Genomic DNA, 24,751 nt, shown 5'->3' with positions numbered 1-24,751 from the left:
GACATCAAAGGAATTGATTTCGACACTCCCTTCTTTAGATGATCCCACTCTATTTTACACGTTTCTGGTAAATGAATAGGTTTTTTTTTTTTTTTTTTTTTTTTTTTTTTTTTTTTTTTTTTTTTCCAGAAAGCACCTTCTTAATATATTGAATAAGAAAAAGGGGGACATAAACCATGCCTCTACAGAGAGAAGGGGACAGACCCTAATTACTTAGATCTAACAAGAGCAGATCCTACCCACACTCCACCTTATAGCTTTGCGGACCGAATATTGGGAAGACCCAAAGCATCGCAGCGAGCGGCTCCTTGAGCTTTGCAAGGCATTTCTGACCAAGAGCCAAATAAGGAAAAATCTTTGGAAGCACAAGCAGCGTTCGCCAACGCATCGGCAACTGAATTGCCTTCTCTGAACTGATGAAGGACATCCGGACGCATATAGTCAATATGAGCAAGGATTTCCTTCCAAAAGTAGGTGATCGACCACAGGCACGAGTCTTTCTTGCGGGTAAAATCCACAAGAACCTTGCTATCAGATTCGATGATGAGGTTACGTACCTTGAAAGCCAAACATAAACGGAGCCCATCTAGTAAAGCTCTTGCTTCGGCAACCATGTTCGAAGTTGAACCATAGTAGGAGGAGAATGCGAAAATCACTGAAGCCTTCTCATCCCTAAGAACCCCACCCCCTCCAGCCTCACCCGGATTTCCTTTGGCAGCCCCGTCAATGTTTAACTTCAAGAAGCCTTTTTCTGGCCTTTTCCACCAAACCCAAGAGTCTTTTTGGGGCTTTGGGGCCAGATTCTGGATTTTCAACAGATCTAGCGCTAGAATTTCCTCCATAGTCGGAGCTCGAGGAATCTCTATAGAAGCGCTCAATATTCTTAAATACTCTACTATCTTAGACTGAACCCAGCGGATTGAGTTAAAACGCCCTTCCATCCTCCTAGCACACCTTTCTTTCCAAATTTCCCATGCAATAAAGAGAGGGGTGCTGCCCATGAGAATTCCAGCTAAGGATTTCTTTTTCTTTCCCCATTCATACCAAACCTTCATCCTGCTTTTAAGAGGCTGTAAAGGAATGAGCTCTATCCCCCATATTCTGGCAAAAACAGACCAAATCGCTTTAGCAAGCTCACCATAAACGAATAGGTGATCCGACGATTCTTCTTTACTTCGGAGGCAGCAAACACACTTGGAAGCCAACTGAATTCCTCGATCCTTGATACGTACATCAACTGGCACTGCGTTTTGAAAAACCTTCCATCCAAAGCTTGTGATCCTTGCCGGAATTGAATCCCACAACCCTGCAGACCAGGCCACCTTCTCCGATTTTATACGGCATTCTTCCCAAGCCGTTTTAATGGTAAAAAGGCCGGAGTCAGTTCTGCTCCATATCAATAGGTCAGCACTGCCTGAAATGGGAAGCTTTAAATTCGCAAAAACAACTTCCCACTGATTTGGGAGATGTCTCAGAATAATTTCTAGGTTCCATCCTCTTTCTGGGCATTGAAGAGATGCTATGCTAGCATTGATATTTATATCAGCATGATCATCGACGAAATCAACCAATGGTCTTCTTCCTAGCCAAAGGTCAGTCCAAAATCCAATTGAACCCTTCCCAACGACCCATCTAGCATGCTCCTTCCAAATTTCCCTCACTTCCAAGATTTCTTTCCATAGTCTAGAGCTACTGGCATTACTTTCCACAATATTGAGATGTTGACCACGACCATAACAGGATATTAGAAACTCACTGCAAAGAGAATTCCTAAGATGAAGCTTGTGTAGGGTCTTCATACGAAAGGCCTTGTTGAGATCCACCATAGATTTAGACCCCAGCCCTCCTTCGTCCTTAGGTTTGCAAATCCGCTTCCACCCCACCCAATGAGTTTTAAGTCCAAATTCGGAGCTTCCCCACCAAAAATTAGCTATTAGACTCTCTATTCTCTGAATTACCCTCTTTGGGGGACTTAGGGCCGAAAGGGTATAAATTGGAATACTTCCCAGAACATGATTTATTAGAACAAGTTTCCCTCCTGAAGTTAAGAATTTTCCCTTCCACCCTTCAATCTTACGCCTCACTTTCTCAACCATCAAGTCGAAATAGGAAATTTTCATCCTACCCGAGAACAATGGTACCCCAAGATACTGAATTGGGAAGGATTTGAGTAGAAAACCTGTATTGACTTTGATTATATTCTTTCTGCTTGATGACATTTTCTCGTCAACTGAGAAACAACTCTTACCTTTGTTAATTTGTTGCCCAGAAGCCTTCTCGTATCTCCCAAGAAACCTCATAATCTGACTTATACTACTCTTGCACCCATTAGAGAAAATGACTGTATCGTCGGCATAAAGACAGTGAGTAATCGGAATACAGGATCGTCCTCTCATGAAATAGGAAGCTTTTCCTTCTTGGAATAGCCTAGTGATCCCTCTGCTTAGAACTTCCTCGGCTAAAATAAAGAGGCATGGAGAAAGAGGGTCCCCTTGTCTCAGACCTCTTGTCGATTTGAAGTACCCATAAGGTTCACCGTTGCAAACCACTGAAAACCACACCCCTTCGGTAGCTTCCTTTATGAGGTTCCTCCATCTTTCTGAAAAGCCAAATCTGGATAAAACGACTTGGAGGAAGCCCCAGTTTAATCGATCATATGCTTTGGCCATATCGATTTTGAGCATGACATTTCCACCTCTGACTTTTCTTCCCAGGCCAGCCATCATCTCTTGGGCAATGACTATGTTGTCAGTTATACATCTGCCTTTCACAAAAGCTCCTTGCTCAGGAGAAATAAGATTAGGCAAGGCTTTTGCAAGTCTTGTTACAATAATTTTAGCAAAGACTTTATAGCAAAAGTTACACAAGCTAATAGGCCTAAAATCAGAGAAGTCCTTGGGCTGTTCAACTTTGGGAATAAGAGAAATGAAGGTAGAAGAATATTTTCTTGAGAGTTTACCTCCTTTGAAGAATGTAACGGTCGCTGCAACCAGATCCTCCTTAATAATGCCCCAACATGAAATATAGAACACCCTATCGAAGCCATCTGGACCCGGGGCACTTTCCGAAGGGCTATCCCAGATAGCATCTTTGACCTCATCTTCGGATGGGATGGCGACAAGGGCAATATTATCCTCAACCGAAACCAAGTTGGGAATTACCTCCAACAGTTCAACATCTTCTTCCACCCCTTCTTCTGTAAGAGATTTTTGGAAAAATTCAGCGGCCAGATTCCTTATAACTTTTGGGTCTTCTACCCAAGTGGATCCTTGCTTAATCTTCTTGATCAACCCATACTTCCTTTGGTTTTGAAGAGAGGCGTGAAAAAACTTTGAGTTTTTGTCCCCCTCCTTTAGCCACTTTTCTCTGGATTTTTGTCTTAAGAAAATCTCCTCCCGTAGAATAGCTTCATTCAACTTATTATTGGCAGCTTCAAGAAGATCAGCATTGGGTTGGCTAGGATCAGATAGGTGAACGGCTTCCGCTTGAATGACTTCATCCTCCTCTATCTTCACATTCTGAAAAACATTTCCAAAAGTTACAAGGTTCCACGCTTTCAGACAATGTTTTGTGGTCTTGAGTTTATTTGCAAAAGCTTCAAGAGGGTTGCCAAACACAGGGAGCTTCCAGGCATCCAAGACAACCTGCTGAAACTGGTTGTGTCTACTCCACATACTTTGAAACTTGAAAGGTTTTATTGATGGAGCCTGAAAAGATTCAAAACTCAGAAGGAGAGGACAATGGTCCGAGCAAGAGCGGGAGAGATGAGTGACTTTGGTGGAGAGAAAATCACCCATCCAGATCGAGTTTACTAAGACTCGATCCAATCTCGCCCGAACACTTGAGATACCACTTTGATTATTGCACCACGTAAATCTGCTGCCAAAAAACCCCACGTCAATCAAACCTGCCCCATCCACGGCATCCTGGAAGTCAGATGTGGAAGAGCTACTGGGGGGAATCCTTCCAAGCTTTTCGGTCACACTCAGAACAGCGTTGAAGTCTCCCCCTACTAGCCAAGCTTTATGAAAATCCTTACTACAGTCGCAGAGATACTTCCATAGATTCCTTCTTTCTATCAACGAACAGCTTGCATATACGAAGGTCAAGAAAGCTTCCTTTCCAGACATCGAATGACGAGCCTCAACAGTTAGAGGTTGAGAGGAAGAAGAGATAAACTCTAGTTGAAGGGAGTTATTCCATAGAAGCCAGATCCTAGATTTTCCATCTAGGTTAGTCATATGATTGCTTAGATTCAACATCAAAGCCACTTCACTGATTTCAGACTCACTTATCATAGGTTCCAATAGAACTATAAAGTTAGGATTGTACATTTTTCTAATACTGTTCAGCCTCATTCGAGTGGTCCTGCATCTCACCCCTCTAATATTCCATATTATCCCATTCATCAAGAAGATTGGAAACCCAAAACTTTCTCTGACCGGGTATTAATACCAGTTGATTTTTTCCCCTTGCCTTTAGCTTTAGCAGTAGTTTTCTTAGGGACAATTTCAAGGTCACCAATTAAATTGCCAGCAGCACCTTTGTCCAACAACAAGGAATTGCTGAGATTCTCTTCTCTGCCCTTATCTGAGAACATTTGGGAGTTGGCCTCCAACAGGGCAACCCTCCGAGGTAAGACATTTCCACTATTTTTTCCTTCTAGCGACTGCACTGAATTGGTCCTTTGATCATGAGCTGGCCTGGGGTAGTTGATTTCTACTTGGCCAAAAGATACCACTTTTTGTCGGGGACTTTTAGATTTCAATTTCCTTGCAGATAGTGAACTCTTATCTGAGATATGGATTTCCACCAGAGAGGCAACATTATGGGGAGGAGAGGCCAGTAGACCTTCAAACACTAGAGGAGGAACCGAGGTGACCTTCTCCAATGCTCGGCTAGGTGGACTAATGCCACCCTCAATCGAAACTCTGTGCAGCAACAAGGAGCCCGAAAGATCAGCTAGATCCACAGAATCTACTTGGACATCTAGCAGAGATGAAATCGGATCCAAGACTAAGTCCGTTAATGTCTCAGATTCAATATTTGGATCAACACCCGAAATGGCTAAAAGCTGGGGTGAGTCTTCGATTGCATCAACAGGTATTAATTCAACAAGGCTTGCAGCCGGCTGTGCGACGATGGGAGATAATGGAGGGACCTGTGCAAGATCGGAATTGGATACCGAAGAAGCATCCTTAGATCGCTCCATCATACCCCTTTCCTTGTTGGAGATAATGAAGGACAGATGGTCAGCCATCAATTCAAGCTGCATTTCCTCTTCCTCTCTTTCAGTTAGGAGACGACGGACAATTGAGAGCAATCATCATCTGAAGCTGGAGGCTGCAGAGGAACCAAACCTGGAAGTCTTTCTGGAACCGGGCCCGAACTCCTTCTTTTGCCTTTAGGAAAAGCAGCATCGACCCAAACTTTGGTCGCTTGGGAGGGAGCCTTCACTGAAAGCCCTTCCCCCAATGATCTGTCGATCCCGGTTTCAATGGATGATTCTGGCTTCCCGTCAGCCAGGCCCTCACCAATGGACCCTCCATGCTGTTTTCCATGAACCAAAAGAGTTTTGGCTTTGCAGTCAGCCCCAAGGTGACCAAACTTACCACATGAAAAACAATATTTTGGTAATTTTTTGAAAATCACCTTTTGCCATTTTCCTTTGCCCCCTGGCATACTTAACCACACCCTCTCATGAAATTTTTCTCTAATATCCACCTCGATACAGAGCCTTGCAACCTCGGTTCTAGTACCTTGAATGGTCGGAGCGTCGATCTTCAGCACCCGCCCCACCAGACTTCCAACAGAGAAGAGATAGTCTTCATTGAAGTAGAAAAGAGGGAGGCCGGGAAGAGTGATCCACACCGCCGCAATAGGAGGTTCTAGACCAGGGACAAAATCAGGGGACCATCTTAGGAACCGGAAGAGGAAACCCTAAACTTTAAAATTATCCTCCAACCAAACAGCTAAGAAATCCCTCTCATTACCAAATCGAATGAGAAGGTGTCTTTTATCCAAAACAGTAATCATGGGATCTTCGGCAAGGTGAAGCTTCAACTTCAGAGCTTCTTTCACCACATATAAAGAAGGCCTTCCATAGGAACATTTAGCAACCAAGGCCAGTCTGAATGGTTCTGCTCCTTGTTGAATCTCATTTTCTGTGAGGAAGAGAGCAGGCTCACCTGAAGCAGTCTTGGATGGAGCTTTGACACCCAGAGAAATTTTGGGGAGAAACAGATTTTTGGAAGCCGCAGAAGCATAGTTCCTTCCCGCAAGGGTTGCCACTTTGGCCACCGGAGGCGGTGGAACCCTGTAGGTGGCTCCGGCGAGTCTGGGAAGTGACGGAAACTCATCAGAGTTTAGTGGATCAGAAGGAGAACCAACATTAGGGACTTTGCGAGGAGGCGGCTCCTCGCTGTTCATCATCTCCCTCTTATCTCTGTAATGAATAGGTTAGTAGCATGCTTGGCCATATTTCATCTTTGCCAATTTGCAACGTCCAAGCATAGGAGATATCATCTTTCATAACATATTGATTTCTCATCTCTCTCTTTTTTTGATCAATTTGGATAGAAGAAGTATGTTTTTTGGTCGTTAGGTGATACGTGTATTGGTCTTTTCTAGGTTTTGTTGTCTGTAATTTGGCGCTTATCAATCACTAGAAATGGGTTTTGGCTCTTCGATTTGGAACTGAAACTTTATAGGGCAAGGTATCTTTGTGAATCCATCTTATTTAATTGCATGGGTATTCTTGGTTAACAACTTGCTTCCAATAGTTTTAATTGCTAGTTTCCTTCCAACAGTCCCTTGGGCCATGTTTGGATGCCATGAAATTTGTCTTCATGGACTACTACTTCACCAGGTGGTGAGAGAGCGGTAGAGGGAGTGGATGAGGGAGAGAATTGTCCCACACATACTTCTCAATCCTAAATTTATTTGGCAGATCGTTTAAAAAATAATGGCTTCTTTTTATACTTATAAAAATTGTTTGCATATCTATCTATCTATTACTAGTGTGGCTACGCGATCACAGGGGTTAAATGGCATTTTACATCGAGAAAAATAAAAACATATTTGCTAGGGACCATGGCAAAAGGCATTTCGTGGATGGGCTGTTGCATGTGAGATCAGCCACACAAGCTTAGAATTTGTCTTATTCATTTAATTCGTCTGAGGTGGCTGCTCTCACATGCAATAGCTCATCTGTGAAATGCCTTCTGTGATGGTCCCTAGCAAATCCCATAAAGCAACGCGTGCGATTATCAAAATAAGACTTGATATTTTTTTCTTAAATATCAATGTGTACATTGGTATAAACAATTTTCACCATTTCTCTCATTTAGAATATATCTATGGTTTGCACAACTAATTTCAAGTTGCGTAAATGAACGGAAATATCCAACTAAAAAATAATATTTTGTGAAAAATGGGATGTGCATAGAGAAAACATGCTGGAGTTAGGAGATGCTTTGAGAAACAAAGTCTAGCAAGTGGTTGGAAAAAATTCTGAAGAATTCTAAGGGTGATTGCGTGGGAAATTGGAAACGCTTGATGGCATTATTTATCCCCTTAATACTTGAAAATCCAAGGGTGGTCCCGAGTACGGCAACTTATGAGGAGTGCGAAATTAGGTTGATAACAAGTTTTAATTCTTTTGAAAACTCAAACCCAATTTTAGAAATTAAGAGATCAACAATTAAATTCAAGTACGCAAGTTAAATCTAAAGTGCAAATGCAAAATATAGAGCAAGAGGAAGAGAGATTGCACCCGAGATTTAAAGTGGTTCGGTCCTCCAGACGTGAGGCCTACTCCACTCCACCAACCAAACCCGTTGATGGCTTCACTATGTTATCTTCTTAACTTCGGCGAAGATCGGTGCCGATTACAAATTCCAACCGCCTTTAACCTTGGTGGCGATCTTCACCACGGAGAGTGGGCTATGCTTCTCCGAACACTCGCCCAATACAAGCTCTTGAAAAGAAAGAAAGAACAAAAACAATCCCTCACAAGGGTTTACAAGATGGTAGAAGATGTACAAATTGAGCCTATGATCCAAATCCTAATCTTTAGATGATGAGAGGCATAAACAAGTTTGATTCACTCTATGGATGTTCAAGAATGTTTTGAAAGTGTTAGGATTGATAGTTTGGAAGATTAGAATGTCCATATATATAGGAAAACCAAAATATGACCGTTCAATGGCATTGTGGTAATTCCAGCAAAATTCCCAACGGCTCAAAATAGGACCGTTACAGTGTTCTCGGAGTTCCGAGAAAAAATCTCGGAGTTCCGGAAATACAAACAGAAGATGAAAAAAAAGTCTACTGGACCATTTCTCGGAGTTCCGAGAATTTCTCTCGGAGTTCCGAGAAGCCTATGAAGAGCAGTTTTTCACTTCATGTTTTTCGGCTTCCAACTTAACACCAAGTTGGGATTTCTATGAGGGTTCCAAGGTGTTGGAACACCACAAAGACAATCACATATAAATTTAGGGTGTGTGTTTATTTCCTTAATTATGCCTTTCAAAATCCTAAACTGGGATTGGATCTTAATACAATCTAATATAACTTGATCTTCAATGGATTCTTCAAGTCTTCATTTTGTCTTGGACTTCGTTGTCTTTGGCCTTCATGATGTGGTCCAATGAGTGTTTCTTGGCCTCAATCCAAGCAATGTTGTCTTAGCACCAATGTGATCTACAACTTAGACAATCAAACACATTAGTGATCATTAATCACTTGTGTATTGGAATCATCAAAATAAGATGGGAATGCCAAGGTGGAAACCATTGGGCTTACAATCTCCCCCTTTTTTATGATGACAAGCACAAGAGATTTTCCAATAAAAGCAATCATATTTTCCTTACACTAGAATTCTCTCCCCCTTTGGCATCAATAAAAAAGATTGGGGTAAAAGAGAAACAAAGGGATGAAATATTCAATTTAAAAGCTCCCCCCTTTTTTTTTAAGGAAAAAGACAAACCTAGAACTCCCCCTATTGAAAAAACAATTTCAATACAAGAGGGGATAACTATAAAAGGATATTCAATTTTAAGCAAAAACCCCTAATCTAAGCACATATGAAGATGATCATATGGGGGCTTTAGGAACCCAAGATTTCTTGGTTCCACCATAATCCCTAATCTTAGATGCACATTGGAATTGGTAATGACCATTTATTCCACAAAAATGGCATCTAACATGAGGGTTAGACAAGCTAGTCCTATCATATGCATGTTTAGGTCTTTGACTAGTCTTCCTCAAGATTATGTCAATAATTTTATCACCATTTAGGAAACCATGGAGACATAGTCTTAATCTTTCATTTTCATTTTGAAGATGTGTTATTTGATTTAAGGAATCATTAAATTCATCTTTATAAGATTTGGAAGAGCTTGCCATATTTTGAATTTGGCAAGTTTTCTCATCCAAACAACCCTTAAGGGTTTTAATCTCAAGTTTAAAATTTTCAAATTGTGCTTGAGATTTGGAAGAAAATTCATTTTGTCAAAAAATTAAGTTCATTTTCTAATTTTGAAATGGATTTCTTTTGAACTTTATTTTTAGAAATTTGAGAGTGCAAGGTTGAGCACAATTCATCATATGAAATTTTTTCACTATCACTACTAGATAAATAACATGAAGGATTAGAGTTTACCTCGTCTTCATGGGTGAGTGCCATGAAGCAAAGATCGTCTTTCTTTTCTTCCCCTTCGCTTGAACTCTTTCCCGAGGTGCTAGTAGCATCCCATCCGGTGGCAAGAGCTTTATGTTTCTTCCAATCCTTCTTTCCCTTGTATTTAGAGGAAGATGTCTTGAGAAGAGGACAATCCGGTCTTTTGTGTCCGGTCTTCTTGCAATTGTAGCACCTTATTCCTCCTTCTACTTCACTTTCTTCTTTCTTCTTCGTTTTCTCCTTTTTATGCTTCTTTCTCCATAGGCTTTTAAATTTTCTCAAAGCTTCTTCTTCATCGCTATCCGCCTCGCTAGAGGATGATGAGTTTGCTTTGAAGGCTTTTAGAGCTAGAGAACGACTCTCTTTCTTTTTCTCTTTCGGCTTCTTCTCCTCTTGTCGGCTAGTGAGGAGCATCTCATGGGTGATGACAGATCCTACAAGCTCCTCCATGGTTAGCGTCTTGAGATTCTTTGATTCTTGTATGGCGGTTACCTTTGGATTCCAATGTGGAGGAAGAGACCTAAGCAACTTACTCATAAGCTCATCAGTAGGATAAGATTTACCAAGATTTGCTAATTCATTAGAAATTTTAGAAAAACGGGTATACATTTCGGAAATGCTTTCGTTTTGATCCATTCTAAACATTTCATATTTGCTCTTTAACAAGTTTATTTTGGAATCCTTGACTTGTGATGTTCCCTCATGGGTAACGGCAAGTGTATCCCAAATAATCTTGGAGGAATAAAAAAGAGCAACTCTATTAAACTCCTCCGTAGATAAGGGGCAAAACAAAGAATTTATAGCTTTGTAATTTAAATTTGCATGCCTTTTTTCTACCTGTGGTACCCGATCCCGCGAGAGGGGTGTGGGGCGCGAGCCGCCGCTCTCTCTCTCTTGGTCTCTCGTATCCACGCGATTGGCGTGTGCATTTTATTATTGATTTGAATTAATCTTTCCTGTGAACTTGGGATCACTAAGGCAATCCGAATTCCACACGAAAGAGACTGACAGAGTCGCCACCTAGATGTGGGATCTAGGACCCGTAATTAACCAGAAATCTAGACTCGCTACCTGGTTACGAGAATGGAAGGTATGGGGAGTTATCCACCACATGCACCATTCTTGCCCGATAATCGGTCTTCGATTCCAAAAGCTAACTCTTTTAAATTTATTTTAAATGGCTCATTCAACTCTATGTTAATGTGCGAACTAAGTGACATGCATCCTATGATCTAATTTCAATGTGAATCCTAAATGTGTATCTTGATTTATTAATTTGTCTGGATTCAATCTAAGTGAAAGTTCTCCTAAAATTCTAATTTCATGGAAAGTCCTAAGTGATTTGATTAAGCATTTACAAGAAAATTAATATACAAAACACCACAATTTGTTTGTGGTGCCGACTCGCGGGTGGTATGCCATCAGACATCCAAGCTGCCTACGTACCCAAGCCTCACTGGGATCAGAGTCGACGTAGTTCGGTGCACCTAAGCTAAGTTACATATGCCTAACTCAACTAAGACACCGACCTAGACGGGATTGACTGTTTCAACAGTTTTAAGAGAAGTTATTTAATTCAAGTTGAGGATTTTATTATCTTAGGATTTCATCGAAGATGCTATATGATTCTTATCTAAATGCAAGTTGTCCCTTAGACTAATGCAGGTTAGCCTACATCCTAGTTTACTAGGCTTGTCCTATGGAAAAGATCGGGTGACTAGTGTAACTAAACCTATGGCACGGTTGCTATACATAGCAAACGTCCGTGATGAGGCTGGACTCCTGACTCTAGGACTCCCTAAAACCTAGGACTCCCTAAAACTTAGGACACGACACGACACGACACCAGTGTTCCTAAATTGGGCTCTAAGGGTTCCTAAAGGAATTTTGAATCCACCGGCTCTTGGGAATCTCGAATTCTTTTGGGTTTGTGGAAACTTTTAGAGTTTTCTTGAAGCTTTTATTATCTGAAGGTATTTAGTGTATTTGGTAGCTTTTAAAGTTGTTTATTTAGAAGGTTTTAGTTTCATTTGAAATTTTTAGTGGTCTTTTGGTTAATGGCTTTTAACGGATTTTTATCAGTGGATTTTAAATGGGTGAATTTTAGTTTTGTTAATTTTAGGTTGGATGTACTTTAGATTAATGTCTTTCGATTTTGGTTTGGAAAATGACGTTAACACAACCAAGTTTTGACAATTGCACAAATTCGACAAACCATTGACCATTAAAAGATCTGACAAATGCAGCCCACTAAAACTGTCGTAACTCTTTAACCGCTTGGCCAAATTCAACGTACAAACATGCGTTGGAAAGATCTTTTATAGGGCTACAACTTTGTAGTTCTCCATTGTTTGTAAATCTGTGATTTAGAGGTTCGAATTTGTGTTGCAAACAAAAGGACAGCAACATTAAACTGGAAATGCCTAAAGGTGTGCCGCAACCATTTTGGACTTAACTTTTTAACCGCTCGCTGTCTGATCTAGCACGAATACTCGTTGGAAACGGCACGAAAATATCTACTACTTTGTAGTTAACCATTTCCCACGATTCTGTTGTTTAGAGGTCGAAAAATCTGTTTAAAGTCTAACAGCTAGCACTATGACGGGAATGATATTGGCACCCCCATGTTTTCTTTTGATAGTTCTTATTTTTTTAGTGATTAAAAGACGGTGAATATGAAAAATGGCTTGAATGGGCCTGAGATTAGATTCAAATGGGATGTTTGAAAAAGGGGTTGTTTTTATCTACTTGGCAAGGTGGGGTATGGATATTGGGTTCTTGAGATTGAGTGGGGGCTGTTGTTATCAAATTGGAGTGGGGGCTGTTGTTATCAATTGAAAGATGGAGGTTTTGTAAGCCAAATTAAATGGGTTTTGATAATTCATGTAAAATTCAAGTTTTCTTTCTTGTAAATGTTCAAAATTTTTAATGAATTGTTTTCCCAAAAGAAATCTAAATTCCCTAACAAGCCAATGATTTCAACATCCCATCGCAAATAGGTTCTAATGACCCTAACACATTAATTATATTTAGCATAAGTGAGAACATGACCAAGGCCAAACTAGTACAAAATTAAACATGACATCAACCAAAATATACGCAAAACAACACTCAATCCTACAAATATAGAAAAGAAAATAAAATTCCAAAAGACATACCTTTTTGTAGACGATATTCCATGCAAACTTATGGAGAAGAGGGATTTGGTCTAGAGAGAGGGCTTGAATTTTCTAAGAGAGGGGTTCTCTCCTCTTTTCTTTTTTTTCCTTCCCTTCTTTGGTGAGATGAGAGGGTATTTATAGGAGAATGGGATAGGAGGTTAGGTGAGGTTAGGTGAGGTTAGGTAAGGTTAGGTGAGGTTAGGTGATGTTAGGTGAGGTTAGGTGAGGTTAGGTGAGGTTTGGATGGTTATGATGGGAGGAGAGGTTAGGTGAGGTTAGGTGAGGTTTGAATGGTTAGGATGAGAGGAGAGGTTAGGTGGTTTTGGATGGTTAGACCCAGGTCATGATCTGCCATTGATCTAACGATTTACGGAAATCGGGTCTCGGAATGGAATCAGGGTCCGGGCTATGAAGTGACCCTAGCTTATTTTGTCCCGATTGATGATCCGTAAAGTCAGATCAAGATATTAATGACCTAAAACATATAAATCAATGATAGAGGGGGTTCTCACATGGATTTAACACACTAATTTATTTGTTGATTAAAACAAAACAAAATGGGGTGTCTACAGATGCCCCTCTTTGGTAGAGATGACGTAGTCATTGAATACCAAAGTTAAAAATGACAGAACCATTTTGCGTAGTTTTAATCGACAAAAGGACTCTCTAGATACAACGCACCTTAACATAATGCAAAACCTTAGATGAAACCCTAGAACTTGAATAATAATAAAAACTCGATGCGGCGCCGTTCACAAACGGGCAATTAGAGAATGAGATATCATTTTCGAATGGATTCTGAAGGGAAAGGACAAAAATCGCTCTCAAACAGTTTTTAGAAGGAGATGAGACGCCGCTCACAAGCGGGTTCAACGAGGATAAGAAGCATTCCCAAATGGACTTGGATAATGAGGCACCGTTCACAAACGGCCTCAAGGAGGATAGAAAACCATTCACAAATGGACTCGAGAAAAGAGGCACCGTTCACAAACGGGCTCAAGGAGAAGACAAGACCATTCACAAATGGACTCGAGAAATGAGGCACCGTTCACAAACGGGCTCAAGGAGGAAGATACCATTCACAAATGGATTCGAGAAAAGAGGCACCGTTCACAAACGGGCTCAAGGAGAAGACAAGACCATTCACAAATGGACTCGAGAAATGAGGCACCGTTCACAAACGGGCTCAAGGAGGACGATACCATTCACAAATGGATTCGAGAAAAGAGGCACCATTCACAAACGGGCTCAAGGATAAGACAAGACCATTCACAAATGGACTCGAGAAATGAGGCACCATTCACAAACAGGCTCAAGGAGAAGACGAGACCATTCACAAATGGACTCGAGAAATGAGGCACCGTTCACAAACGGGCTCAAGGAGAAGACGAGACCATTCACAAATGGATTCGAGAAATGAGGCACCGTTCACAAACGGGCTCAAGGAGAAGACAAGACCATTCACAAATGGATTCGAGAAATGAGGCACCGTTCACAAACGGGCTCAAGGAGAAGACAAGACCATTCACAAATGGACTCGAGAAATGAGGCACCGTTCACAAACGGGCTCAAAGAGGACACGAGACCATTCACAAATGGACTCAGAAAATGAGGCACCGTTCACAAACGGGCTCAAGGAGAAGATGAGACCATTCACAAATGGACTCAGAGAATGAGACACCTGTTCACAAACGGGTTCGAAGAGAAGACGAGACCATTCACAAATGGGCTCGAGAAATGAGGCACCGTTCACAAACGGGCTCGAAGAATTTAGGGATTTTTTATGAACTTGAATTTGACGTAGGAATGGATTTTTATTTTTATTTTTTAATTAAGGATTTGGATTTGATAAATTTTTTTATTTTTGGAAAATGAGGTACCGTCCGCAAACGGGCTCAAGGAGAAGATGAGACCATTCACAAATGGCCTCGAGAAAAGAGGCACCGTTCACAAACGGGCTCAAAGAGGACATGAGACCATTCACAAATGGACTCAGAGAATGAGAAACCTGTTCACAAACGGGTTCAAGGAGAAGACGAGACCATCCCCAAATGGCCTCGAGAAAAGAGGCACCGTTCACAAACGGGCTCAAAGAGGGCATGAGATTTTTCATGAACTTGAATTTGACGTAAGATTGGATTTGTTTGAATCGGGGATTGGTTTTGATGAATTTTTTATTTTTGGGAAATGAGGTACCGTCCGCAAACGGGCTCAAGGAGAAGACGAGACCATTCACAAACGGCCTCGAGAAATGAGGCACCTTTCACAGAAGGGCTCAAAGAGGACATGAGATTTTTCATGAACTTGAATTTGACGTAAGATTGGATTTGTTTGAATCGGGGATTGGATTTGATGAATTTTTATTTTTGGGAAATGAGGTACCGTCCGCAAACGGGCTCAAAGAGAAGACGAGACCATTCACAAATGGGCTCGAGAAATGAGGCACCGTTCACAAACGGGCTCAACGACACAAGATAGCTTTGATTGATGAATTCAACAATGAAAAATTTAGAGATTTTTATGAATTTGAATTTGACGTAGGATTGGATTTTTTGAATTGGGGATTGGATTTGATGAATTTTTGATTTTTTGAGAAATGAGGCACCGTCCACAAACGGGCTCAAGGAGGACATGAGACCGTTCATAAATGAACTCAGAAAATGAGGCACCGTTCACAAATGGGCTCAAGGAGAAGACGAAACCATTCACAAATGGACTCGAGAGATGAGGCACCGTTCACAAACGGGCTCAAGGAGAAGACGAGGCCATTTGCAAATGGGCTCGAGAAAAGAGGTACCGTTCACAAACTGGCTCGAAGAATTTAGAGATTTTCCATGAACTTGAATTTGACGTAAGATTGGATTTGATGAATTTTTTATTTTTTTGAACTCAATGAAATCGGGGATATTATGGATCGTGCCCGACAAAGATGTTGGAAACTAGGACTTTGACGAATGATGAAACGGCAAACCTTTGGAACGAAGAACCATTACTAGCAAGAATGGATTAGGAACATTTTTATGAAACTTCAACAAGATTTTTCTCAAAGAGACTGCTGGTCTTGTCTTCTGGGGATTTTGATAACTGAAACCTTGAACAAGACATTTGAGATTGGTAATTTAGAACAACGACTCTCTTGGATATTAACATGGAAAAGCGGGATCTGCTTCTTGACAGGTGTTTAGATAAACATTTCTTGACCAGGATAACTAACCGGAAGGGAATTATGAATTTGAATGGTTCATCTTTCTGAGAAATTGGCTCAACCACCATTGCATCTGAGGTTCTTCCAAGCTTAAGGTGCCTTCCTGGGGTATGATCTTTTTACGGATGCTGGGCTTTCTGATGTTTCTACTTCTGAATTTTTCTGAGCTGATCTTCTTTGAAATGAAGTTGTTTGACTAAATTCTCGAGCTCTTTCAGGTATAATTGCAGGGAGCTGCCTAGGCCTGGCCTCCTTCACCAAGACAGTTACATCATTTGGACATAGGAACGACAATTGACTCTTTCTAAAGAGAAAACTTAGATGAAAGGCACTACTCAAAGGATTGAGCAGCCCTGAAGGAGTGAACTTAGAATAATAAAGATTGACTGACTATACTGACAAACATAGTGATGCTTCTGACTTAGTTAATGTTTTGTTTGGTAAGTCTATCCTTTCAAGGAATAGTTTTTCAATTGGTAAACACCGGACTTCTTCCTCGAAACAGTAATGCCTCAAGAATTTAATTACGACCCCTAAGATTGCTTAGCTTCAATGCCCCCAGTTTTGAGGATATCACTTGAATTTGCTTGAACTTCAGTTGATCTTCAGTCTTGATACCGGCTGTTGCCTTCTTATACTGATTCTCTTACCGTGACCAAGTCACCTCTTCAGGGTTTTTAACTTGGCGGACCGCGCTAGCCTTAACTTTTGCCTGAACCACCTTTCTAGGTTTTCGATCCAGCAGGCTATCCCCTTAGCTTTTGCCTAAGCCGCCCTTTCGGGTTTTCAACTTAGCAAGGGAATGATCTTAAATTTTGCCTAGACCGCCCTTTCAGGTTTTCAGTCTAGCAGATCTTCAAACTCCGTTATTTTTCTTATTCATCATCATTTCATTTTTTTTATTGTATCTCAGGACCTAGCTCATTAGTTCTGAACACCAGAAGGACTTTTATAGGTAGGATAGGGCTTTTCAAAGAATGGCTTAAGGCTCAACAAAGATTTCGACCGAACCTGTGAACAGGTCGCCTACATATCCCAAGGTAGGAATCAGGTCGTGTGTAGTTCAGGGCGAATGCCCCTAGTTTGAAGATAAATTGTTTGATTTTTTTTTTTCCTTTTTTCTTTTCTTTCTGGAACAATTAACTTCTCTTCTTTTGGAACTTGTCCCTCTCTTTTTTTTTTTTGAAAGGATTGAATTTCTTTTCCTTTTTGAATCGACCGAACTCGGTTCAACCGAGTTGCCTACGTACCCCAGTATAGGGATCAGGTCTCGCGTAGTTCGGGGAAATGCCCCTGGTTTGATGGGTTTTCAAGAAAATTTTATTCAGGCTCGAAGGGTTTGCAAACCGGTATTCTTTTGACATTGGTTCTGATTTTGGGATTTATTCGGCCAAAGGGGGCCTTCCGATGTTCAGATTGGCTAGAGTCCGTCTGGTACTGATTATTTTTTTCTTTTTTGTTTTGTTTTGTTTTTTTTTTTTTTTTACGGAGTTTGACGGCATTTCCAGGTAAGAGATAATGGATCTTCTTCTTCCAAGATTCTAATACGTGCTTTTGACTTTCATAGAGCGAAACTTATTCTTTGACATCCTCCATCTATGGATTCGTACTCTCGATATCTGATGATCACTTTTCATTGTTTGCTCTTGAACTTTTCATCTTGAATTTGTTGGCTTTTTGTTATGAATTTGAGAACCAAGGTCATTGATTGGAAATATGAAAGTTGTTTCCACTCTATGCCCCTTGTATAGCATATATCTTCTCACTTTCTTCATTTTCTTTGAGCTTTCCATCTATGTCTTGCCCCTGGTATCGGTTGTAGCTTTTCTAGACAATCTTCTTATTCTTGAAATAATTTTATCAATTCTTCACACTCTTTAGAGGGTAATGTATTTTCAATCGGCATTCACTGAATCAAAGTTTCAGTGCCAGTGTTTATCATTTCAATTTCATCTTTGAAAGGTTGGGATTGGCGCTCCTCCTCTCGTTCAAGTAATTGCTGTGACTCAAGTGGAGTTTCGTCAATTTTGTCCTCATTTGAAGAGGGAGTCTTATTTTAAGATCAGAAGCACACTTAAGAACAGACACAAGTGAACTTTTTGGAACTGACTGAAATTTTATTTAAAGAAAAGCTATTACATCAGACGACCTATCCTGAACATGCTCAGGATTCACAACTCTAAATAAGAAAGGGAAACAGAAGATAACTTGCCTGGACTAGGCATTGACCTTTAACTGTAAGACCGGACTCAACAATTATACTGACCATGATGACTGACTCAACATAAAATAGTAAGTGACTAAAACTTTAACTGCTGCAACTGTTTGGCGTTGAAGGCTCGGCGAAGGCTGGTTCGTTCTGAACATCATCATGGCTGATACTTTCAATTTTGGACAATGATGACTGATTCGCATAGGGAAATGCCCCTAGCTCAAGGATTCTGAGAGTGAACTCTGAAGGACTTAGCAAAATAATCTTGAAAAAGGTAGCCCCTAGAGGAGGAACAGACCAGGGGTACAAGCAAGATTGGATTATCTGGACCAGGCATGATCAGATCATGAGAACGCATAATCGAAAGATTGTGAGATTCTGCATCTGCCAGTTAGGGGATGGCATGAAGATACGATCGAATCGTATGACAGAAGAACGAAAGACGCACGATCAAAAGATTAGATGAGATAGCATAAGATTGCTTTCAACGGATAGATCATGAATGACTAATCCTATGAGATCTTTGGAAATGATGGGATTTATATCCTAACTCAAAGGGAATTTTTTTTTTCACATTTTATCAGTGTTACCTGAAGGCATCAACCTTAATCCTAATCTATCGGAGTGGAGAGAGAATCTCGACTCATGACTTTGTTCGTGTATATAAGGACCGATCGTGACCATTGGAAGATGGACCACGGCCTAATCTAGACACCAATGGGTAAGATATCCTAAACTAGGCTCACACATGTGATGCACATGTGTTCGTATACTACATGCATGTGTGGGTTAATCTAGGGGTAAGGCCAAGAGTTCCCTTAGCGCGAATCCATGTTCGATATACTGTACCAGTGTCCGGCGTATCAGTACGTGAACAATAGATCCGTTTACGCACCATAAAGGTACTAGGCTAAGGGTGGAATGCTTCTCTAGCACAGAGGCACCAGGTGATGAAATCCCAGTCAACCATGCTAGATAACACTCCGGGTTCCTAAAATAGGACGTGTGTGAATGTGAGATGCAAGGGTTTAGATGCAAGTGATGTAAGTGTGTGCAATAAGTTCGCGCAATCTATGATGCCTTCAGGTTTTGTTAAATTAAGTTCGAGTAAAATGTGATGAGAGAAAATAAAACAAGACAAACTAATCTAACAAGTATAGAGTTTTTATGAGCCAGTTAAATTAAATTCAAATGAATTATCTTTTGAAATTTTAATGAAGTTAGGTGGTCCCCAGCAGAGTCGCCAGACTGTGGTACCCGATCCCGCGAGAGGGGTGTGGGGCGCGAGCCGCCGCTCTCTCTCTCTTGGTCTCTCGTATCCACGCGATTGGCGTGTGCATTTTATTATTGATTTGAATTAATCTTTCCTGTGAACTTGGGATCACTAAGGCAATCCGAATTCCACACGAAAGAGACTGACAGAGTCGCCACCTAGATGTGGGATCTAGGACCCGTAATTAACCAGAAATCTAGACTCGCTACCTGGTTACGAGAATGGAAGGTATGGGGAGTTATCCACCACATGCACCATTCTTGCCCGATAATCGGTCTTCGATTCCAAAAGCTAACTCTTTTAAATTTATTTTAAATGGCTCATTCAACTCTATGTTAATGTGCGAACTAAGTGACATGCATCCTATGATCTAATTTCAATGTGAATCCTAAATGTGTATCTTGATTTATTAATTTGTCTGGATTCAATCTAAGTGAAAGTTCTCCTAAAATTCTAATTTCATGGAAAGTCCTAAGTGATTTGATTAAGCATTTACAAGAAAATTAATATACAAAACACCACAATTTGTTTGTGGTGCCGACTCGCGGGTGGTATGCCATCAGACATCCAAGCTGCCTACGTACCCAAGCCTCACTGGGATCAGAGTCGACGTAGTTCGGTGCACCTAAGCTAAGTTACATATGCCTAACTCAACTAAGACACCGACCTAGACGGGATTGACTGTTTCAACAGTTTTAAGAGAAGTTATTTAATTCAAGTTGAGGATTTTATTATCTTAGGATTTCATCGAAGATGCTATATGATTCTTATCTAAATGCAAGTTGTCCCTTAGACTAATGCAGGTTAGCCTACATCCTAGTTTACTAGGCTTGTCCTATGGAAAAGATCGGGTGACTAGTGTAACTAAACCTATGGCACGGTTGCTATACATAGCAAACGTCCGTGATGAGGCTGGACTCCTGACTCTAGGACTCCCTAAAACCTAGGACTCCCTAAAACTTAGGACACGACACGACACGACACCAGTGTTCCTAAATTGGGCTCTAAGGGTTCCTAAAGGAATTTTGAATCCACCGGCTCTTGGGAATCTCGAATTCTTTTGGGTTTGTGGAAACTTTTAGAGTTTTCTTGAAGCTTTTATTATCTGAAGGTATTTAGTGTATTTGGTAGCTTTTAAAGTTGTTTATTTAGAAGGTTTTAGTTTCATTTGAAATTTTTAGTGGTCTTTTGGTTAATGGCTTTTAACGGATTTTTATCAGTGGATTTTAAATGGGTGAATTTTAGTTTTGTTAATTTTAGGTTGGATGTACTTTAGATTAATGTCTTTCGATTTTGGTTTGGAAAATGACGTTAACACAACCAAGTTTTGACAATTGCACAAATTCGACAAACCATTGACCATTAAAAGATCTGACAAATGCAGCCCACTAAAACTGTCGTAACTCTTTAACCGCTTGGCCAAATTCAACGTACAAACATGCGTTGGAAAGATCTTTTATAGGGCTACAACTTTGTAGTTCTCCATTGTTTGTAAATCTGTGATTTAGAGGTTCGAATTTGTGTTGCAAACAAAAGGACAGCAACATTAAACTGGAAATGCCTAAAGGTGTGCCGCAACCATTTTGGACTTAACTTTTTAACCGCTCGCTGTCTGATCTAGCACGAATACTCGTTGGAAACGGCACGAAAATATCTACTACTTTGTAGTTAACCATTTCCCACGATTCTGTTGTTTAGAGGTCGAAAAATCTGTTTAAAGTCTAACAGCTAGCACTATGACGGGAATGATATTGGCACCCCCATGTTTTCTTTTGATAGTTCTTATTTTTTTAGTGATTAAAAGACGGTGAATATGAAAAATGGCTTGAATGGGCCTGAGATTAGATTCAAATGGGATGTTTGAAAAAGGGGTTGTTTTTATCTACTTGGCAAGGTGGGGTATGGATATTGGGTTCTTGAGATTGAGTGGGGGCTGTTGTTATCAAATTGGAGTGGGGGCTGTTGTTATCAATTGAAAGATGGAGGTTTTGTAAGCCAAATTAAATGGGTTTTGATAATTCATGTAAAATTCAAGTTTTCTTTCTTGTAAATGTTCAAAATTTTTAATGAATTGTTTTCCCAAAAGAAATCTAAATTCCCTAACAAGCCAATGATTTCAACATCCCATCGCAAATAGGTTCTAATGACCCTAACACATTAATTATATTTAGCATAAGTGAGAACATGACCAAGGCCAAACTAGTACAAAATTAAACATGACATCAACCAAAATATACGCAAAACAACACTCAATCCTACAAATATAGAAAAGAAAATAAAATTCCAAAAGACATACCTTTTTGTAGACGATATTCCATGCAAACTTATGGAGAAGAGGGATTTGGTCTAGAGAGAGGGCTTGAATTTTCTAAGAGAGGGGTTCTCTCCTCTTTTCTTTTTTTTCCTTCCCTTCTTTGGTGAGATGAGAGGGTATTTATAGGAGAATGGGATAGGAGGTTAGGTGAGGTTAGGTGAGGTTAGGTAAGGTTAGGTGAGGTTAGGTGATGTTAGGTGAGGTTAGGTGAGGTTAGGTGAGGTTTGGATGGTTATGATGGGAGGAGAGGTTAGGTGAGGTTAGGTGAGGTTTGAATGGTTAGGATGAGAGGAGAGGTTAGGTGGTTTTGGATGGTTAGACCCAGGTCATGATCTGCCATTGATCTAACGATTTACGGAAATCGGGTCTCGGAATGGAATCAGGGTCCGGGCTATGAAGTGACCCTAGCTTATTTTGTCCCGATTGATGATCCGTAAAGTCAGATCAAGATATTAATGACCTAAAACATATAAATCAATGATAGAGGGGGTTCTCACATGGATTTAACACACTAATTTATTTGTTGATTAAAACAAAACAAAATGGGGTGTCTACACTACCGTATTCCATTCTTCAAATGGTGTGGAAGGCAAAATGTATCCATTTTCAACAATATGCCAAAGTTCCACATCTATCGAAAGAAGATAGATGCGCATCCTTGTCTTCCAATGTCCATAGTTGGACCCATTAAAGAAGGGAGGTCTAGTTGTGGAATGGCCCTCCGGAAGTCCGGTTCCATTTCTATCCGCCATTTCACAATTAGAAAGTTGCCAAAGATCTTATGATCTTTCCCTTGTTGAAATTTTATAAAGAAAAATTTTCCAAAGATTTATAGAAAAGAAAATCTTTTAAGAGCCTTTGCTCTGATACCAAGTGAAAATCCAAGGGTGGTCCCGAGTACGGCAACTTATGAGGAGTACGAAATTAGGTTGATAACAAGTTTTAATTCTTTTGAAAACTCAAACCCAATTTTAGAAATTAAGAGATCAACAATTAAATTCAAGTACGCAAGTTAAATCTAAAGTGCAAATGCAAAAATAAAGAGCAAGAGTAAGAGAGATTGCACCCGAGATTTAAAGTGGTTCGGTCCTCCAGACGTGAGGCCTACTCCACTCCACCAACCAAACCCGTTGATGGCTTCACTATGTGATCTTCTTAACTTCGGCGAAGATCGGTGCCGATTACAAATTCCAACCGCCTTTAACCTTGGTGGCGATCTTCACCACGGAGAGTGGGCTACGCTTCTCCGAACACTCGCCCAATACAAGCTCTTGAAAAGAAAGAAAGAACAAAAACAATCCCTCACAAGGGTTTACAAGATGGTAGAAGATGTACAAATTGAGCCTATGATCCAAATCCTAATCTTTAGATGATGAGAGGCATAAACAAGTTTGATTCACTCTATGGATGTTCAAGAAGGTTTTTAAAGTGTTAGGATTGATAGTTTGGAAGATTAGAATGCCCATATTTATAGAAAAACCAAAATATGACCGTTCAATGGCATTGTGGTAATTCTAGCAAAATTCCCACTGGCTCAAAATATGACCGTTACAGTGTTCTCGGAGTTCCGGGAATACAAACAGAAGATGAAAAAAAGTCTACTGGACCATTTCTCGGAGTTCCGAGAATTCTCGGAGTTTCTCGGAGTTCCGAGAATTATCGGAGTTCCGAGAATTTCTCTCGGAGTTCCGAGAAGCCTATGAAGAGCAGTTTTTCACTTCATGTTTTTGGGCTTCCAACTTAACACCAAGTTGGGATTTCTATGAGGGTTCCAAGGTGTTGGAACACCACAAAGACAATCACATATAAATTTAGGGTGTGTGTTTATTTCCTTAATTATGCCTTTCAAAATCCTAAACTAGGATTGGATCTTAATACAATCTAATATAACTTGATCTTCAATGGATTCTTCAAGTCTTCATTTTGTCTTGGACTTCGTTGTCTTTGGCCTTCATGATGTAGTCCAAAGAGTGTTTCTTGGCCTCAATCCAAGCAATGTTGTCTTAGCACCAATGTGATCTACAACTTAGACAATCAAACACATTAGTGATCATTAATCACTTGTGTATTGGAATCATCAAAATAAGATGAGAATGCCAAGGTGGAAACCATTGGGCTTACAATACTTAATAGTGTTAGGTTATAAAAAAAAGGAAACTTTTCTAACTATTAATATAATATATTGTCTGGCCATATATTTGTCTTGGCCTGTGACTGTCAATTGTTGCATGATGCGTCATAAGAATCACTTTATTATGGGAAAAAGTATTCCACCTCCCTTAACAACATTTCTACTTCATCTTATGCACATGCTGCTTCTTGATGTTTTAAGATCCTAAAAGTTAAAATTTCATTACCAAAACTCAAATTCCATACGAAGAGTCCAAGCTTCGACCAAACAAGGACCTAGCTATTGAGGTATTTCCTGATGGGGTATGAAAACAACTAATTAGTTGTCGACACGTGGCCCCAAAAGGGCCCACCACAAATCCAGCATCTGCCCAGGGGTAATCAGGTAATTACCAGAGAGCAGGTGAACCTAAACCCACAAAAGGGCCGACACCTGTCCTGGGGTAGGTAATCCAACCACCCCAGGTCTCCCTCTATAAATGGCCTCTCAAGGCTCAAAGCAAAGGATAATAACTTCTAAGCTACCACCTTTAAAGTTTTGGCTCTGCACTTCTGCTCATACTGACTTGAGTGTCGAAGGGCCCGTCCGGAGCAACAGCTCCGGGTTGGTCTTCTGACCTCGTGCGCTCTTGTGCAGGGCTTAGTTCCTTCAGTTCAGTTCCTTGGGCGCGCCAGATCAGCACTTACGTCACTGCCGTATCTGTTACCAATTTTAGGCCTAACAGATTGGCGTTATCCGTGGGACCCCGAACTAAAAGCTGTTCAACTCCCCTT

General features: G+C 40.5%; 1 long non-coding RNA gene across 1 annotated transcript; it reads right to left on the bottom strand.

The window, feature by feature from the left end:
• Positions 1-16,936: 16,936 nt before the first annotated feature.
• LOC143865830 (uncharacterized) lies at positions 16,937-22,198 on the bottom strand. Its single transcript, XR_013242124.1, has 2 exons — positions 21,830-22,198; positions 16,937-18,584 (listed from the first exon to the last, which is right to left on the bottom strand). It is a non-coding gene; the product is annotated as an uncharacterized LOC143865830 (long non-coding RNA).
• Positions 22,199-24,751: the final 2,553 nt, after the last annotated feature.

This window comes from Tasmannia lanceolata, unplaced genomic scaffold, assembly GCF_043159265.1.
Source record: "Tasmannia lanceolata isolate RefF3 unplaced genomic scaffold, GAP_Taslan_0.1 ptg000112l, whole genome shotgun sequence".
In the NCBI taxonomy this organism is placed as follows: Eukaryota; Viridiplantae; Streptophyta; class Magnoliopsida; order Canellales; family Winteraceae; genus Tasmannia; species Tasmannia lanceolata.
Note: the sequence above shows the minus strand (reverse complement) of the source record. Positions and strands in the feature narration are given on the sequence as shown.